The sequence below is a fragment of the Ambystoma mexicanum genome, chromosome 7q (assembly GCF_040938575.1).
Source record: "Ambystoma mexicanum isolate Mex_15411 chromosome 7q, UKY_AmexF1_1, whole genome shotgun sequence".
NCBI lineage: Eukaryota > Metazoa > Chordata > Amphibia > Caudata > Ambystomatidae > Ambystoma > Ambystoma mexicanum.
The window spans coordinates 649,239,634-649,259,812 of NC_090941.1; positions in this window are offsets into that span (position 1 = coordinate 649,239,634).

The window sequence follows — 20,179 nt, forward strand, 5'->3', positions numbered from 1 at the left end:
GAGATGAGGTTCGCTGGGACAGGGAAACACCTGAGCATAACCTCAGGAGCCCTAGTACCAGAGGCCTTCATCTCTCCCAGTCCCTGGACTCTGCCAACCCCATGTCCCCTGGCGCACATGAGCACAGGGCCACAGGGATGGCAGATTACTATCAGACCAAAAGTATGGGGCTCATAGGCCAGTACCACCCAGGAATGGATGGGCGGACATCCGGGTATGGGCACCTAAGTACAGTGCAATTTAGTGGGGAACCCCAGGAGAGTAGGCCCACTAAGGGCATCCTGAAAACCTCTGCCCAGTTAGGTCAGTGGGGGGAGGGGGTACTCATCAAATCCTGGCAGCAAGGAGGAATCGGAAGACTCCTCTGAGCATCACAGGACACAGGAGACCAGGTCCCCACATTCTGCCAGCCATTCCCAGGCTCGCAGAATCCGGGAAAACCTGGAAGATCAGACGAGCACCTCTGGGAGCAGTGCTTCTGAGTCAGAGGATGAATGGACCAGGGTTACCCGAACCAAAAAGGCCAATAAGGCAAAAAGGGCCTTGCTTAAAGACCCCTTAAAACAGATTAAGGCAATTAGGAGTGTCATCACCCCTTATCACAAGAACGCCAAGTATTCTGTTTGGGTCCACTTGGAGCTTTACCAGCAAATGATGGAGACTTTCCATTTGAAGGACAGCAGTAGCTGCATTCAGTATGTCAAATGGACATTCTCCCCAGAATACTCCAGTTTCTTTGCGGGGCTGGAGGACCAAAACCATTCAAGATGGTCTACATATAGGGCGGCCATCTTGAAACATTTTTCTGTTCACCGGAATCCCCAAGAGGCTCGCAAGGCAGCCTACAATTTGCAATGTGGGGAGGATCAGGCCCCACAAGAATTTGTGCAGGAATTGAAGCATGCCTTTGCGCAGACTACCAGAAGGGTGCACACGGACAGCAAAGAGTTTGTAAATACGTTTTTCCATGCCTTACCCAAATACATAATGACCCAGCTAGTGAGAGATTTTCACGAGAAAAGGTCACTAGACTGGGTCATTGAACAGGCTACCCGGATCTATGAGATGCAGAAGCCCATAGAAAATAAAAAATAACGCCCATAAAAGCCCCAACCCGACCAGCACCCCTGCTGCTGCCAAGGTGGCAGAGGTAAAGGTTGCCCCATTTTAGATTTGGAGATGGGGGGGCCTAAAAACCTTCCTGCACCGAATAATTCTCAGCCCAGAAGGCCCTCGGGCCAGTCACAGACAGGGAGTCAAGGAGGTAGTCCCGAAAATGGGGTCCCTCGCTCTCCTGACTATGTAAGTCCCAGTTACAAGGGAAACCGACCCATCCTGGGTTATGTGTGGACTCCTCCAGCCCAAGGGGGGGATCGAGCCAAGCGCCTAACCCAGAGAACTTCCCTCCTAATTTCCCCCAGGAGGGCAGAAATTCACCAAACCCTGGGCAGAACTTTTTTCCCAGGTATCCACCCAACTTCCAGCCCCAAAATCATCCATCCTTCTTTCCCCAATTCCCTGAGCCCAGACCACCTAATCCGGGAGAGGGGAGGCCAAGGGTGGAGGGGTACCCAAATCTTCCCAACCCGGGGTGCTACCAGAGAAGGGATAGGTACCCTTCCCGGGATCAGCCCAGGGGAGAAAGTAGAACCTCTTATCAGCCTGAGCGGGTTTCACAGTTAGAGCGGCAGGTTCAAAATATGGCACGGGATCTGGGTCATATGCTGAGGGTTCAACAGAACCCTCAGATGAGCATGCCAGTGCAGAATGCCCCAAACTCTGGACCTGGTGCTCCAGAACAATGACGGGGCAGCACCCCGATAACCCACCGGTTCCCAGGGAGGAGGCACAAGGGGAAGGGGGGGTGTAAATCCTTGGAGGAATCTTCCTTCCCCACTGGTGAACAGCCCCTGGAAACCCAGGAACCGGAAACAAAATCTCCTACCCCTGAAAGTCTTCCACCCAAGGAGCAGAGAGGAGGTAGGAGAAACAAAGGACCCAAACAGACCCATTTTGTGGAGGAGGTACAGGTCTTCCAATTTGAGGGAGAAGGATCCTCAGAGGATCCTGCTGAAAGGATCTTCTCCTTCAGAGATGGGGGAACTCCTCCCAAGGAAAAATGGGTCCCAAGGGATTCCAACCCAGACTGGGTAGATGTGGGGATTGAGCTGTCGCCGCCCATCATTCTATCCCAGAACCAACAATACAGAAAACCCCTGGTTCAAACCCATCTGGGTGACTGCCTCCAAAAAGGGGGGGCCGGCCCAGAACCGGAACCAGGGGAACTCAAAGCCGCATCCATAGACTGGGTAGATGTGGGGATTGAGCTGTCACCGCCCATCATTCTATCCCAGAACCAACAATACTGAAAACCCCTGGTTCAAACCCATCCTGGTAACTGCCTCCAAAAAGGGGGGGGGGGCGGCCCAGAACTGGAACCAGGGGAACCCAATACCGCATCAATATCCTATTGCCAACTTTTTCTTTCAGATTTCCAAAACTCCCTGCCGAACTCTGCCCAAATCTCTTCTCGCTCAATGTCCAAAACCAGAAAATTAGCCCACCAGTTGTCTAAAAATGTGCATTATCTGTGCCCCCTTGAGGAGAAGGAAGGAAGATACTATGCCCCGGTGCAAGTACAGGGGCAGGGTACAATTTTGGCACTGGGGGACACTGGATCCCAAGCTACCCTTCTGTCAAAAAGGGCCTTTGATGAACTAAATGCAGGAAGGGGGCAGAATTACCGAATTCCTCTCACCTCTCTTCCTGGACTACTTCAGAACTTTGACGGGAAGGAAATTCCCATCGAGGGGACTGCAGATTTGGACATCAAAACTGGGCGACACAAGGTGAAACACCCGGTCATAGTAGTTACTCCAGAGGGCACCCCTTGTTTACTAGGGAATGACCTCCTGAGAAGGTTGTCACCCCTAACAGATTGCGTAAACAAGGTCCTCTGGACCCAGACTAGCCGACCAATAAAATTAAAACAGAGTGTCAACCATGTTAGTTTAAACGGCACCTGCCACATGGTTGAACAAAAATCTGACCAAGTAGAATTTCACTTCCAGAACAACCAAATTCCAGACGTGACAGTAATAGCAGTAGGACAACAGACTGGTGATGGGGGGTCCTCCCCATTTCTGAAAATCAACCTTCCTTCCAGTTTAAGGTGGTATTCCACACTGGAAGGAAACACTCTGAAATTCTTTACTAATCCACAATCCGACATTCCCACTTCAATAGTCCAGAAAGGTGTGAAATCAGCTCAGAGCCTGGCTGATATTCAGCAAATTGGAGAGCAGTTGTTCATCCCTGTTCAGTTAAATGATGGGAAGGACTCTGTTCTCGCCCGAGTGTGTGTGAACAACGGTAAGAGCTTCATCAGCGAAGCCATGTTCCGCCAACTCCCAAAAGATCCAGCCATTCCCACATTCAAACTGATAGACAAATGGATCTGGAAACACCCAATTCCAAACATCTCCTGCCAAGCAGGTGTATGTTCAAAATCCCCATTGGCAACAAGAGCGTAGTCCTTAATTGTTGGGTTGTGTGAGACAGCACTGCCGCCTTTTACTTAGGCAGTGACATTCTCAATCGCTTTGCCATTAGTTTGGACCTAATAAACTTCAAACCTTGGTCCCGATTAGCGGATAATCCCATGTGCTTTGATGATCCAGAAAAAGCATTTAGGTCAGCCCTATTGCTACCTTATGCAGTTGAAATTCAGATTAAAGAGGAAGTCACCATCCCAGAAAGGACCTGACAATTCTCCCTGGAAGTGAAAGTTAAGAGAGGACAAGAATTGAAAAACCCTGATGCTTATATTCATCTAAATGCTTCTCACCAACAGCAAGGGTTGGGGGTAAACCCAACACCATTAGTCAACATAGAACATGACACCATTCCAATAGAGGTGGATAACAGCGACTTAAAGAGTATTGCTCTAGCCGCAGGCACCATTATTGGAATGGCGGTTGATGACCGACATTTTTCCATTGATGTAGGAAATGAACTGTTGGGACCAATCCCCAAGGACTGTTTTGACAGTGACAGTGATGACAATACAACACGAGATAGGATCTTTACCCGGCATGGGGGGAACTTCCTGGTGTACACTTCCTGTCCTTATGGTAAGGAAGATGTGACTTGTGACTTCAGAAGGGATGAGGTGATTTTCCAGGTCCATGAGGGCTGCCTTTCCCACCTGAAGCCTCCAGTCCAAATCAGCACCCTGACCAGGGACTTCTCCACCCAGCTGGAGGAGGCCGCTGAGATTGCAAAACCGAAGTCTTTCCAGGCTTCAGAGTCAACCTAGCTGATGCCTGTGTGACTCCGGAACAGAAGCAAAAGTTGAAACAAGTTTTCTTGGATTTCCAGGATCTCTTTGCGGTGGACTCATATGACTGTGGTCGCACCGACATCCACACAACAACAATTCCCACGGACCCTGGCATGACTCCAGTGTTTGTGAAGCAATATCTTTTGCCTCTCGCATCCATGGAGTCCCTTACTGAAATAATTAAGAACCTTGAGTCCTGGGGAATAATCCGTCCAGTACACAGCACCTTCAATAATCCGGTGATGGGAATATTGAAGCCAAACGGCCAGTGGAGACTCTGCACCGACCTTAGGGAGCTCAACAAACGGGTCCATACTTCCCGATGGCCTCTTCCCTACATTGACCAAGGGCTGGCCCAGATCCAGGGGTCACAGGTATTCACTGCAATAGACCTGACCAATGGATACTGGACCGTGCCTGTCAGTAGGGAGGACCAATACAAACTGGCTTTTACCTTTGGGGGCCAGCAGTACACATGGACCAGGACTCCCTTCGGATACCTCAACTCCAGCAATGAATTCAACATTTTCTTACATAAGGCCATGCCCGACCTGGGTGCAAGGGGTAACCTGGCTTATGTAGATGATGTCGTCATCAAAAGGTCATCTGTGGAGGAACACATAGCGGAGATCCGTTATGTTCTGACACAGTTGAGGGCCACCGGAGCAAAACTTTCCTTTCAGAAAGCACAGTGGTGTAGAACCTGTGTTAATTTCTTGGGGCATGAGATTACTCCTCAGGGTCTCTGTCCCCAGGAAAAGAAAGTGGAAGCACTCCAGAAACTGAAAGACCCCACCACTCTGCAGGAACTAAGGAGCCTCCTTGGACTGACTAATTACAGCAGAAAGTTCATTGAGTGCTACGCATAGATCACCAGACCCCTGATTCATCTCTTGAAGGGGGGGTCAAGTGGGAATGGGGTCCAGACCAATCCGAGGCAGTAAGACAGCTCAAAAGAAGCCTCTCACAAGCGCCCCACCCTTGGATACAGGGTTCTCTAATACATGCTTGACTGCAGTATTATATCAAAAGCATGACAAGGTCAATAAAGTGATCTCCTATGCGAGCAAAACTTTATCCTCTGTGGAGGAAAAATTCAATGATTGTGAGAAGGCACTCCTGGCAACGGTGTGGGCATTGAAGAATTACCGCCCGTTTATCCAGGGGGAACACATCATAGTGGAGACTCCGCACCAGCCTCTGCAATATCTCCAAAGGGACAGAATCCGAGCCGGAAATGTGAGTATATCCGAATTACTTCCTGGATTCTGTTAATGCAAGGCTTTCCTGTGGAGGTCAGATATGGCCAAAACAAGAAGAGTCCCCTCACGCAAGGTCTGGCTGACTTGCATGATTGTGCCAGAGAAAACTGTCTTGAGGACGAAAGTCTAAAAATCAAGGACAACATGGAGGCATACCTTAATTCCCCACACAAAGTCTTTGAAGAAGACAAGTATGAGGGAATGCCCAATGTCTATGTGGATGGATGCTCTTACCATGTTGACAACAACGAGGAAAAAGAACTTGTAGCCGGCGTAGGGAATGCATGGGTGAATGAGTCCCCAGAACCCTCCGCTGGTGTCATGATGCATACCCCCGGGCATCCAGACCACGTCCATCAGCCCCGGGAGCAGGCATCATGTCGCCTTGAGAAAACCCAGCAACCCCTGCTAGGGGCTGTCTGGGTTCAGTCCTGGCGCCCATGGCGCCAGGCTCATATGGGACATCAGTCCTGGCGCCATAGGTGCCAGGCTCATAGGTGCACACTTACCTGATGAAGACCATGCTGCAAGAAGATCCAAGCCCGTGTGAGGCCTGGAAGGGACTACTTTACCTTAGGGACTATTTTGTTACTCGGGTGTGGTCGGGGAGGAATACCTACCGGGGACTACTTTGGAGGCTATTTAAACCACGCCCACAGAGCAGCACACGCTTCACGTTATTCTGCATCCAGCAGCGTAACGCTCACCGTGCCAGCAGCAGCATCCAGCCTTCTGCCACACCCGCCTCGAACCTGGAGCACCTAGAAAGAAGGAAAGAAGCAAAGGTTAGAAAAGAGTGTTACCTGATTTCTTACCTGATTCCGGATTCATCGCATCTTCAAACCAGAGGAAAGACTTTGTTTTAAACGCGTCGCATCGCCAGCAGCAGCGCCGCACCATACTCACCGTTCCACGCAGCATCCCTTCGATCCGGTGCTGTCTCCATCTTTACATCGCCAAATCACGGCACCTAAGGGGGACAAGAAACAACAAGGTGAGCAGAGAGAACAGACAGAGACAATCTCTTTAGCAGCCATATGCTTACCTGATTTTACCGCCGGAGGTATAATTCATCAGCACGCCAAATCTTTTAATGCCGCACCTGTAAGATAAGGAGAAAGCAGCAAGTTTAACCCTTGGCATTATTTACCGGACAGTTTTGGGTAACACAGACTTTTACCGGAGCGCTTTCAGCTGTCAATCTTCATATTGGGTCAAAGCTGCAAGATAAAAGAGGAATTGGACAGGAGTGAATTCTAGACATTTTGAACTCTTACGAACTATATACTTACGGCTCTTCGCCAGGACCCTTTGGAGTCAGGATTCGTCTACAACTCTTCCAATATCTTCAGGCCAGTGAAGTAACTGGTCATCAATGCGCCCCTGCGTGCTTTGCAGGATGGAGGGCTCATCCTTCAAGAATATAAGGTGAGATTGCTGAGAGGGCGCTTCAGAGGTGATTAGTGGGGAGGACTGTGGGGGTGCTATCGCTTAAATCCACAAGTGGCTAAGTCTATCCCTCCACTTTGTAGGAGAATATTTCTATGGGCAAAGCAGACAAGATTAGGAGGGCAGATCCAGTCAGTCATCGCTGCACTACACATCACGTAGGTGGAAGCCGCAGCAGTCCGGGTCCGACCGACGCCCCTGTGGGAGCCAGGTGAGCGTAACAGCTGGGTACAAAATTGGTCCCCGAAGTAGTCAGGTGGCAGAGTTGATGGCTGTGCATCAAGCCATCCTCACTGCTGTCCAACATCAACTCCACAAACTGGTCATAATCACAGACTCGGATTATGTACGGAACAGGTTCGTGGAACACCTGGTTAATTGGAAAACCAGAGGCATGTTATGTGCTAATAACAAACCCTTGAAACATGGGAAGTTATTTCAAAACATTGATGATCTGGTCACCGTGAATGAGATGACCATCTACTGGAAAAAGATCAAGGGTCATTCCAAAGTAGAGGAACCAGACAAAACTGGAAATGACTTAGCTGATCAGCTGGCCAAAACCGGGGTCATCCAAGGGGATCTAATAGAGATTGAGTCCCTTTTGGGGGAAATCCAGGTCACTGCTATCACTAGGTCCCAGACAAATGCTCACAATGATCTTTCAACTGCACAATGGAGTAAGGAGACCCCAGATGCTGATTTGATTACGGCTCAAAAGGGGGATCCAATAATTGGTAGGTTTTACCAACACATTGAGGACCCTGAAAACTTTCCCCTGACAGATACCGATTACATTGGGAAAGAGGACCTTAGAGTGTTGATGAGATGTCCAAAAATGTTCCGAATCCAAGACGGTTTGTTGGTAAGGAAATCCCAAGCTGGCCATGATCAGTGGGTGGTCCCTACCTCATTCCGAAGCCTGATGTTAAGTCACACCCATGATGCGACCACCGCCGGTCATAGGGGTTTCATACAACACTTGAGATCTTGAGAGAGGTTGCATACTGGCCACACATGGGGCAGGGCCTAGACCAATACTTGAAGGGGTGTCTTGTGTGTGCACAATTTCAGCCAACATCCCTCACACACCGTGCGCCTCTCCAAAAGAGGGGGATGACACTGCCATGGTCAGATTTACAAGTCGACTTCATAGGCCCTGTGATTCGCTCCTCTAGGGGAAATAAGCACATGTTGACGGTGACATGCTTATTTACTAAATGGGTGGAATGTCTCCCGGCCCCAAACTGCAAGGCAGAAACAGCAGCTGCCCTGATGATCAACCACATCTTTTCACGTTTTAGTCTACCCCAAAGGATTGAGTCAGACAGAGGTAGCCATTTTACCAGCGAAGTAATGACTAAGATGTGGGAGATACTGGGGGTTAAAAGTAAGCTACATATTGCTTACCGGCCAGCCTCTTCTGGTGCAGTGGAGAGATACAACAGAACCATTGTAAGCATATTAAAAACGTTTGTGGCAGATTCTGGGCCAAGTTGGGATATCCGATTACCTCTTGTCCTAATGGCCATCAGATCTACCCCTTCATCTGCAACTAAAATGCCACCATTTGAGCTGATGACTGGACGCAAGATGGTGCTTCCCCAGCATTTGCTCTACAGGACCCAAGAGCAGACATTAATAAATGCCTCCACAACTCACGAATACGTTGTGAATTTAAGGAAACACCTCCAACATGCGTTTGCCTATGCTCAGCGGAATCTAGAAAGATCAGCCGAGAGTATGAAAACTCACTATGACCTGAAGACTACCATGAAAGAATACAATGTGGGAGACCGGGTCTACCTATACAATTTCCAAAGGAACCAGGTCAAACAGCGGAAATTCTTGCCTATATGGAAGGGACCTTTTGAAATTGTAAACAAGATCTCCCCAGTCACCTACAAGATCTGCATCCCCAAAGGCAGTTTGGCGGAAGGGGAAGACAAGTGGGTCCATATTAATCAGCTAAAGTGTTTCCATCCCAGGCACACTCTGCAACAACTGGAGGAACCCCCTGGAATCCCAGAGGGGGCCGCCCCAGTTCAATAAAAACTCCAACCCTAAAATATTGCACATATCAAAAATATAGTAACAGAATGCAAATGTCTCCTGATTATATCTTGTTTTTTAAAATAAGAATGTAAATGTCTCTTGATTTATAAAATGTATATGCCGCCCCACTATATCAATAGTGGGGGAGAAATGTCTACGAATAGGTATTGCCGCTTTGCTTTGTCATCCTAGGAGAGATGAAACCAAGGAGACTGACCAAGGAGGATGACCCGGGACCGACAGCAAAGATCCGAGGGGCCCGGGGTACTGCTCGAAACTCCCATCAGGACCGGCGAGGAGAACCGATCGACCCACCCTGATGGAGGAAAAGATGCTGAACTGTGCCATCTGCGGAATCAGAAGAAGATGATGCGGACATCCCAGCGCGTGGATCAAAACATCCTTTGCACCTGACTCCCCCTCGACTTAAAATCAAAGTGCAGTCGGGTGGGGGGGCTTGTCAGGTGTCTTGACCCACGTTTGAATCATTATGCTACAACATTTGGTGCTGTGGGCTTAGAAAATCCAAGATGATGAAAAGCCTACATTTGCGCCAGAATCCAGGAAAACCGTGCAGTTTTGCGTACACCAAAATGTTCGCCTGACCTGCCACCCACCAGTGCGAGCATGATGGGCCAGAAGCGCCATGAGTGAAATGTGGTGCCAAAGGAAAAACAGCAGTGCGGGTTAGCTCAAAAAGCGCCTTGAAATCACCTTTGTTTCTGACTTTCTACTCCTTATAGTTTTTCCGTAATCGCGCTCGACGCATTCGGAAAAAGTGCCGCGAATTGCAAGTAGCTCATTTCACCACTTGTAAAAAAATGCTGTCTTTTGCTCGCAACTGCTGAAATCCGTTTTCAACCTGATAATCCCTCATGAATCACTGATAGTGTTGACCTGAAACAATCTTAAGTAGCTGTCACCTACCCTGAATCTCCTATAGGGAATTAAAATCATTTTTAGCATATTTTCACTTCTTTGCAAATCACATTTAAAGTATTTTTGCCTGTGTTTTAAAATCATCCCTGTTGCTCTAAGCTTGCTAGGGGGTTAACTGAATTGGTATTGCATTTGATGGTATTCCTGAAAATTGTGTGCTCTTCTTCCATCTCTTTATACTGCATAGGGGCGGGGAGTGAATTGCCACAAGGGGAAAAGTGATTATATTCTCTCTTGTTGAAACCATATCAGTTTATTTCTGTGCTGCATTCTTTCCCTCATTGTTTTTTTTCCTTGAAACCATAAAAGCATTCTCAGCTACCTTATCCTTCCTATACCAACTCCTAAGTGATTACAAAAGTGTGCTTGTGTAATATTACCCATTGTTGATCACTGTCATATTCATAAGTGTGCGATCAAATATTAATTTATTATAACAGTGTGATATATATATATATATTGTTTAATTTTCAAATAAATCTGTTAATTTGCAAAACAAACCTACTTCTTGGCTCAGTGAGGTCAGGGGGATTCAAAGAGAGGGGCGTTATACAAGGGTTTATCATCCAGATCCATGAACTTGTCATAAAAATATATAAATAAGGGCTTCCCTTGGGCATCCCAGACTCAGCATTGACTTAGTTGGAGTGCTGAATTGAAGTCCCTTAACAAGCACACAGTGTGTGCCCAATTTACCTCCATACAGAGCACGCTGGGAGAAGGACTTGTTGAATTGTCAAGTGAACTGAAAAACAGCCGCAGTGAGATTGCACAGGATGCAAGGAACACCAGACAAGAGGTGATGGCAATAAGTGAAGCATCAATTGACCCCATCCAAAGTCCCGCCCCACAGCCCATGACACCAGCAGAACAGTCAGCAGGTGGACACAGCCAACAAAGGGAGGCCACAACCCCACCACATATCCAGTACCATGCATATCAAACATAATTTTCTTTTTTTAAATTTGTTTATGGTTACATAATGACCAAAACCTTTACAAAACAATTTCCATAAAAAAGAAGTAGATTTCACTAAAACAAACTTAAAAACATAACAGGTACATTATTCTGCCATACATTACTAAAATCTTCAATTCATTTCAAGATCGACTTTAGATCACAAGTCAATCCTTAACAACTTATCCATCATTACATTATTAAACTCATTAATGAACATCTTCATTTTTCTTCTTGATCCTCTAAGATTGCTTCCTAAGGACAGATTGATTACGATTCAAAATCTTCCTTCCTTTGTTCAATTTATATCACAGTTTATTGGTTATGCACCCCTTGTAAAGCTGCCAAGAGTTGTACTAAACATTTACCAGCTCTAATTACCTGGCTCAACAGAATTTTCTACTTCTGCTAACCCACAAGTAACAGAAAGAAATCGGACAATGGCCAATTTCAAGGCTATAGACTTTCCATGCAAAACATTCTACCATACTTCCTCAATATTGACCTGGGATGCGTCATAAACAAACTTGCTAAACGCCTCCACATGTTCTTATATTAAAGCTTTACACTCCAATAGTATGTGTTTCAATTTTTCTTTAATTTGAGGATTATGGCAGAAACGACATACAATCTGAATATCTCTGTCGTAGGCAAGAATTTGTAATATCTCTCCAGTGAGTAGGACATTGAATCGGAATCTTAGATATATAACCCGCAAATACGGATCTGGGAATTTTACGAGGTACGACTCTGCGTTGCCCATGAGTTTCCCGTGTGGGACAAGATGACAATAAATCTTTGAAGCACGAACACTCACCACTGTATTGTGCCAATAATTAGAATACAGGAATTTCTTTGCTCTATTTGGATTGCCAATTAACGTTTTTTGTGTTAAACCACAATTTTCCAGCATTTTCAGGCTATCTATTTGAAGATTCAATAGCCATTTCGATTTGGAAATACCCATTTGTAGGCTAGTTCCAAAAGAGTAAGAAGACTATTTTCTTCCATCAAGAAAAACTTCCTGTACAAAGCCATCCTCCTCTAAAATACAATAGCTTCCAATGATATGAGGCCAAGTTCAAAGCATATTGCATTCAAGGGAACTCCCGTCGGGAGGTAATAGGCAATCTTTCGCCATATTTTGGACTCCATTTTATAAAGTAACTTTGATGGTGCAAAAGGAAGAATTTCACAGCCGTAAATAAGTTTAGGAATTATTTTTTGTTTATAAAATCTAAGAAGAGGAGTAATTGAGTATTTGCAATATTTTGTTGTCAGTTTTTTCATTTTAGGAATCAATTTATATACTCTGTCTAAGTAAACATTCCAATACATGTACTTTGTGGCTCCATTAAATACAGGAAAACCCAGGTAACATATTGATCTTACTTTTGTTAGGATGTAACTGTTTATAGTCCAACTAAAATTAGAATTTTTATTTTGGTTCATTAAAAAAATAACCAAGGTCTTTTTTTCATTTATTATAAGGCCGATTTCTTCAACATACTTGGAAAAGGCGATGAGCTTCCTCTGGAGGCCTATTGGCGTGCCATCCACTAAGAGAAAATCACCTGTGTAAGCCCACCAACTGATTCTATTGCCCTCCACTTTCAGGGATATTAAGGATGCTAATTCAAGAGGCTCAGCCACATCTGCCACATATAAATTGAAGAGAGTCAGCCCAAAAAGACATCCCTGTCTGAGCCCATTAAATGTTTTATGACTTGAGATAAGTTCCCTTCCAAATTTAGTAGAATCTGGATTTGAGAGCCTTCGTGTAAGTGTGTAAGCATTGCCAAATGTCAAGGGTTTTGACCCATGTTGAATCAATAGACTGGGTAGATGTGGGGATGAGCTGTCGCCGCCCATTATTCTATCCCAGAACAAACTAAATCAATAGACTGGGTGGATGTGGGGATGAGCTATCGCCGCCCACATTCACGCCAGAATAGGAGAACTGCGCAGTTGGCACGAGACCACTCCAAAGATACAACCTTCTTGTGGGGGGTTCCACATCACCACTCTACTGTAAGGATGCCATCAAAACAATGTTAAGCAAGCGTCCTATACTATCAAGCAAAAGACCACTCTATTGAAATGCAGTAATTCAAGACAACTCAAAAATGGATGCAGTACCGACAAATTCCCCAAGGCGGCGCTAGTGGTCTAAACTCTGACAGGGAAACTGTATTTAGAAGTTGCAGGAGGGGCAGGGACTTCAACGCTTGTTGGTTAATTGAAAATCTTAGCCACCTGCTGTTCCCAGAGGCCAAGAGGCTAAGAACTCTTAACACCCCAGAGACTCACCACAGGAGGCAGGATATCACATGGCCCTTCTGAGTGAGAGGGAGGGGGTTTCCCCTTCAGCCTGGAGGAGAGAGACAGTAGCCCCTTTCTGTTGAATGGGGTATGTTAATTTTGAGTGTTTCCTGTCAACAGCCCTCTGCCAGCAAGGAGAGACATGTGATCACTGACCCACCCAGACTTCTGGAGGCGGACCCAAACACTTTAGGGAGTTGAATTGCAACAAATATATATTTTATAGAAACAGCGATAACTTATTGTAACCAAATGACAGGAATGTACAACTTTGAGAGTCTTAGTTTGAAAAATGCCCTCACGATTTGAGTCCAAACTCCAATTTGTACCATGTTCTGGGGAAAAACCCCGCAAATTATGAATATTGTAGACAATGTATCTAAGCTAGAGACATGGAAAGTTACTGGGATATATGTGGAAGGGAAATGTACCTTTGTATAATTTTTGATGAAAAACCAATGTTGCAAAACCCACTAAAATCGAAAATAAGTTGCCATTTTTGAATGCAAGCTCCTAGAAACGCCAGAGTCGGGACAGGGACTATCTTTAGTAATATATGATGTGTGTATGTGATGTCAAACAACTGTGTACCTGGGAAATATGTATTTGGATCAGGAATACATTCGTGTGCACATTGACCAGGGGAGTGTCATTTCTGCAGGTCATAAAAATGACATCACTCTGACACACTATCCCTTCCCAAATCAGGGACCAAAGAATCTATTGACCTATCAAATCAAGAGAGGGGCAGGCTTAGTGATGCTAGCCTCTCCACCCACTTTTTAAAACACATAAAAAGAGACTGCTGGGACAGGTAGAGACATGAAATTCCATTTTCTGCGGGACGCTCTGCCGGGAGACTCCAGACTTCACATCCATCAATCTTCAGAGACCAGAAATATACTTCAGAACTTAAAGCAAGGGCCTAAACCCACAAACTGAGAACTCTTCTCAGCAGGCCTCAGCATCCTTAAAATCATTTGCAAACTATTCCACAGCCGGGCGAGCTGTCTGAATTCTTTGCCAAGAACCTTTGCCAGTACCCAGAAAGCAGTGTTACATCCAGAATCCACTTGATCCGGACCGGAAAGCAGAGCAGTATCCAGAACCAGAGGCCGCTGTATCCAGAGAGGCTAGACCAGCAGAGCAGAGCTGACCCAGACCGCTGTGAGCAGAACCAGAGATCCGGATCTCTGTGAGCAGAACCGGTGCCTGATTGACCCGCCGAGCAGACAGAACCGCCGCCGGACGTGTTGACCAGATCCGTAACGAGGCCTATTTCAAATTTATATTGTGAGTGCCTAGCAGAACTGTGCAGAACCAATCTCTTAGTTAAAATAATCGAATCCAAGCTATTTTAACCTAAGTAGAACTGCCTCCTAGAAATCGTGTCATCTGTCATTCTAAAGCTGCAAACTGTCACCTGTCATTTTGAGTTTTACTTTAAATCCGAAAATCTACCTTTATTAAATCGTCTGTATCTCCAGAACCGTTTGTCCTAGGAACGTGGTTTAACTTTCTAGGCTTTCCAACGAACCTAGAACCGACTTCCTACTCCCTATACTTTTTCCGCAATCGCGATTTACGCACTCGCGAAATTTACCGCGATTTGCGATTTTGGCTCAATTTCTCCACTTGTCAAAATAGCAGCTCCATTCTTTCCTTTGTTAAAATCCGTTTGCACCTGGTAATAACTCATAGAGCATTGCTAAAGTGAGCCTGAACTAATACCAACAAGCATCTCTCACTCACCCTGAATCTCTAAAGGGAATTAAAATCAGTTAGCACATTTTCCCATCCATTGCCATCACATTTAAAAGCATTTTGGGCCTGTGTTTCAAACTTCTGCCTGTTTCCTCTAAGCTTGCTGGGGGGGAACTGAATTCCATATTGTATTTGATTGTATTCCTGAAGACTGTGTGTGTTACTTCCATCTCCTTGCATTGCATATAGGGGGGGGTGAATTGCCACCAGGGGAAAAGTGATTACATTGTCTTTTGTTGAAGCCATATCAAGTTATTTTCTGTACTGCATTTCATTCATCATTGCATTTCCTTGAACCATATAAAGCATTCTTTCCCACCTTATTCTTCTGTTCCTATTCATAAGTTACGTCTTGCTGATTACTGCTCATATTCACAAGTGTAATATCCATTATCAATTTATTTATAGAAGTGTGATATATATATATATATATTGTTTATAATTTTCAAATAAACCTTTTAATTTGCAAAACAGACCTACTTCTTGGCTCAGTGGGGTCAGGGGGATTCTAAGAGAGGGGTGTTATATAAGGGTTGTCATCCAGAGTACATGAACTGGACCTAAAAATATATCAATAAGGGTTTCCCTCAGCATCCCAGACTAGGCATTGACTTAGCTGTAGTGTTGAGGTGAAGCCGCTTAACAAAGTGGGGGCTCTGAGCCGGGATATTCTGGGTTAGATTTACCACTTGTGCAGATTAATACAGTGTGCCAACTGACCAGATACACATATCCGGTTAGATCACCACGCTGTTTTACACTGTGAAAGCATCCCTCAAAGGAACGCTCTAAGGAAACGGTCTGTTTTGCAAAATAAAATACAAACTTTTGTAAGTCAGGAAGGAACTCAAATTCCAGAATGACGACCTTGGTAGATATGAAAATAGCCAGAGAGCACTTCTTACATAAGCTATTTGTGAGAGGTGAGTTGACTCATCAGGACCAAACGGTCTGGTTGCAGGCAATCGCACAACAGGTCACTGAAACAGGGTCAGATACATGGAGAGATCAGGGTCCATTACATGTGGCCCTGAGTGAATTATATATGGCTTCTAAGGCCAAAGATGAACACAATAAGATTGCCAGGATAGCGGCATATTTGTATCTATATATGGGAGCCATGCTGGACAAATGTGCTGAAGGCCAAGATCTGGCAAATAGGCAACAGATGGCGTTAGAAAAGGCCCAATCTGACCTGGTCTCTTCTGAGCAGAGGCTGCAGAGGAGCCAGGAGTCAGAAAATGATAGTAGGCAGTATATCATTAAAATAAAAGAGGACATGGATATACTGCAACAGGAAAAGACAGACCAGGATACCAGAATTCTGGCTTTGCAGAAGGAGCACCAAGACAGTTTGGACTCCTTACTGCAGAGCCAGAAAAAGCTGGAGCAACAGATCAATTTCAACAGGGCATGCACAGAGCAGGTAGCCACCCTGCAAATCCAACTAGACAAAGAGAAAGAGGAAAGCAATAAATTGATTTTGAAAGACCTGGATACCCAGGCAGAGTTTGATGAAGAACGCCAGAAAGCTGGTGCCTTTCAAAGGCAGAGGGACGACCTGGCGTCAATAATGCAGGCTCTTGGTCAGGAAAGGGATACCTTAGGCCAGGAAGTCTGCCATTTAAAAAGAAAAATTGAAGAAAATCACTTGGCCCTCCAGGGGCTGGGTGACCTCCAAAAAGAGCATCAGGGCTTGCTAGATCACACCAGGAGGGTGGAGGAGGCTCTGGCAAGAAAGGAGCAGGCCAGTAGGGATGGGACTGAGGAGGTAACCCTCCTGTAGCAGAGACTGGCCCAGTACTCCAGGACCAATCAGGAGGCACAGAGAGAAAATTAGGCTCTCTGTCAGCACAATGATAGGCTCCAGCAACAGGTAGCCATGCAGGAGAGACTGATAGAGTCTAGTAAGGCCTTAACTGAGGAACTGAAAGCGCAGGCTCTTGCATTGCAACAGGGAGCAGGGGCTGATAGAGACGAGGTTCGCTGGGAAAGGGAAACGCCTGAGCATGAACTCAGGAGCCCTGGTACCAGAGGCCTTCATCTCTCCCAGTCCCTGGACTCTGCCACCCCCATATCCCCTCGCGCACATGAGCCCAGGGCCATGGGGATGGCAGATTACTATCCAGCTAGAAGTATGGGGCTCATAGGCCAGTACCTCTCAGGAATGGATGGGCGGGCATCCGGGTATGGGCACCCAAGCACAGTGCAATTTAGTGGGGAACCCCAGGAGAGTAGGCCCATTAAGGGCATCCTGGAAACCTCTGCCCAGTTAGGTCAGGGGTCTGAAGACTCCTCTGAGCATTACAGGACACAGGAGACCAGGTCCCCACATTCTGCCAGCCATTCCCAGGCTCGCAGAATCCGGGAAAACCTGGAAGATCAGACGGGCACCTCTGGGAGCAGTGCTTCTGAGTCAGAGGATGAATGGACCAGGGTTACCCGAACCAAAAAGGCCAATAAGGCAAAAAGGGCCTTGCTTAAGGACCCATTGAAACAAATAAAGGCAATAAGGAGTGTCATCACGCCTTATCATAAGAACGCCAAGTATTCTGTTTGGGAACACTTGGAGCTCTATGAGCAAATGATGGAGACTTTCCATTTGAAGGACAGCAGTAGCTGCATCCAGTACGTCAAATGGACCTTCTCACCAGAATACTCCAGTTTCTTTGCAGGGCTGGAGGATCAAAACCATTCAAGGTGGTCCACATACAGGGCGGCCATCTTGAAACATTTTTCTGTGCACAGAAATCCTCAAGAGGCTCTCAAGGCAGCCTACAATTTGCAATGTGGGGAGGATCAGGCCCCACAAGAGTTTGTGCAAGAATTAAAACGTGCTTTTGCGCAGACCACCAGAAGGGTGCGCACGGATAGCAGAGAATTTATCAATACGTTTTTCCATGCCTTACCCAAATACATAATGACCCAGCTCGTGAGAGATTTTCATGAGAAAAGATCTTTAGACTGGGCCATTGAACAGGCTACCCGGATTTATGAGATGCAGAAGCCCATCGAAAATAAAAATAATGCGCCGAAAAACCCCAAAACCAAAAGCACCCCTGCTGCTGCCAAGGTGGCAGAGGTAAATGTTGCCCCTGTTTTAGATTTGGAGATGGGGGGGCCTAAAAACCTGCCTGCACCAAATAATTCACAGCCCAGAAGGCCCTCGGGCCATCACATACAGGGAGTCGAGGAGGTAGTCCCACAAATGGGGTCCCCCGCTCCCATGGCTATGTAAGTCCCCGCTACAAGGGAAACCGACCAATCCTGGGTTATGTGTGGACTCCTCCAGCCCAAGGGGGGGGTCCAGCCAAGCACCTGACCCACGGAACTTCCCTCCTAACTTCCCCCAGGAGGGCAGAAATTCACCAAATCCTGGGCAGAACTTTTTCCCAAGGTATCCACCCAATTTCCAGCCCCAAAATCATCCATCCTTCTTTCCCCAATTCCCTGAGCCCAGACAACCTAATCCGGGAGAGGGGAGGCCAAGGGTGGAGGGGTACCAAAATCTTCCCAACCAGGCGTACTACCAGAGAAGGGATAGCTACCTTTCCTGGGATCAGCCCAGGGGAGAAAATATAGCCCCCTATCAACCTGAGCGGGTTTCACAACTTGAGCGCCAGGTCCAAAATATGGCACGGGATCTGGGTCACATACTGAGGGCTCAACAGAACCCTCAGATGAGCATGCCACCGCAGAATGCCCCAAATACTGGACCTGGTGCTCCAGAACAATGACGGGGGCAGCACCCCGATAACCCACCGGTTCCCAGGGAGGAGGCATAAGGGGAAGGGGGGTGTAAAGCCTTGGAGGAAGCTTCCTTCCCAACTTGTAAACATCCCCTGGAAACCAGAAACCGGAAACAAAATCTCCTGCCCCTGAAAGCCTGCCTCCCAAGGAGCAGAGGGGGGGTAGGAGAAACAAAGGACCCAAACAGACCCACTTTGTGGAGGAGGTACAGGTCTTCCAATTTGAGGGAGAGGGATCCTCAGAAGATCCTGGGAAAAGGATCTTCTCCTTCAGAGATGGGGGAACTCCTCCCAAGGAAAAATGGGTCCCAAGGGATGCCAATTCAGACTGGGGAGATGTGGAGACTGAGCTACCGCCGCCCATCATCTCATCCCAGAACCCACAATACCGAAATCCCCTGGTTAAAACCCATCCTGGTGACTGCCTCCAAAAAGGGGGGGCGGCCCAGAACCGGAACCAAGGGAACCCACCATGGCTCTGATCTCCAGTTGCCAACTTTTTCTTTCAGATTCCCAAGACTCTCCACAGAATTCTGCCCAAATCTCTTCTCTCGCCATGTCCAAAACCAGAAAGTTAGCCCACCAGTTGTCCAAAAATGTGCATTATCTGTGCCCCCTTGAGGAGAAGGAGGGAAGATATTATGCCCCGGTACAAGTACAGGGGCTAGGTACAATTTTGGCGCTGGTGGACACTGGATCTCAAGCTACCCTTCTGTCCAGAAGGGCCTTTGATGAACTGAATGCAGGAAGGGGGGAGAATTACCGTATTCCTCTCACCTCTCTTCCTGGACAACTGCAGAACTTTGATGGGAAGGAAATTCCTGTCGAGGGGACTGCAGATTTGGAAATCAAAATTGGGCGACACAAGGTGAAACACCCGGTCATAGTAGTGACTCCAGATGGCACCCCTTGTTTACTAGGGAATGACCTCCTGAGAAGGTTGTCACCCCTAATATATTGCGTAAACAAGGTCCTCTGGACCCAGACTATCCGACCAATAAAATTAAAACAGAGTGTCAACCATGTTAGTTTAAACGGCACCTGCCACATGGTTGAACAAAAATCTGACCAAGTAGAATTTCACTTCCAGAACAACCAAATTCCAGACGTGACAGTAATAGCAGTAGGACAACAGACTGGTGATGGGGGGTCCTCTCTATTTCAGAAAATCAACCTTCCTTCCAGTTTAAGGTGGTATTCCACACTGGAAGGAAACACTCTGAAATTCTTTACCAATCCACAATCAGACACTCCCACTCCTATAGTCCAGAAAGAGGTGAAATCAGCTCAGAGCCTGGCTGATATTCAACACATTGGAGAGCAGTTGTTCATCCCTGTTC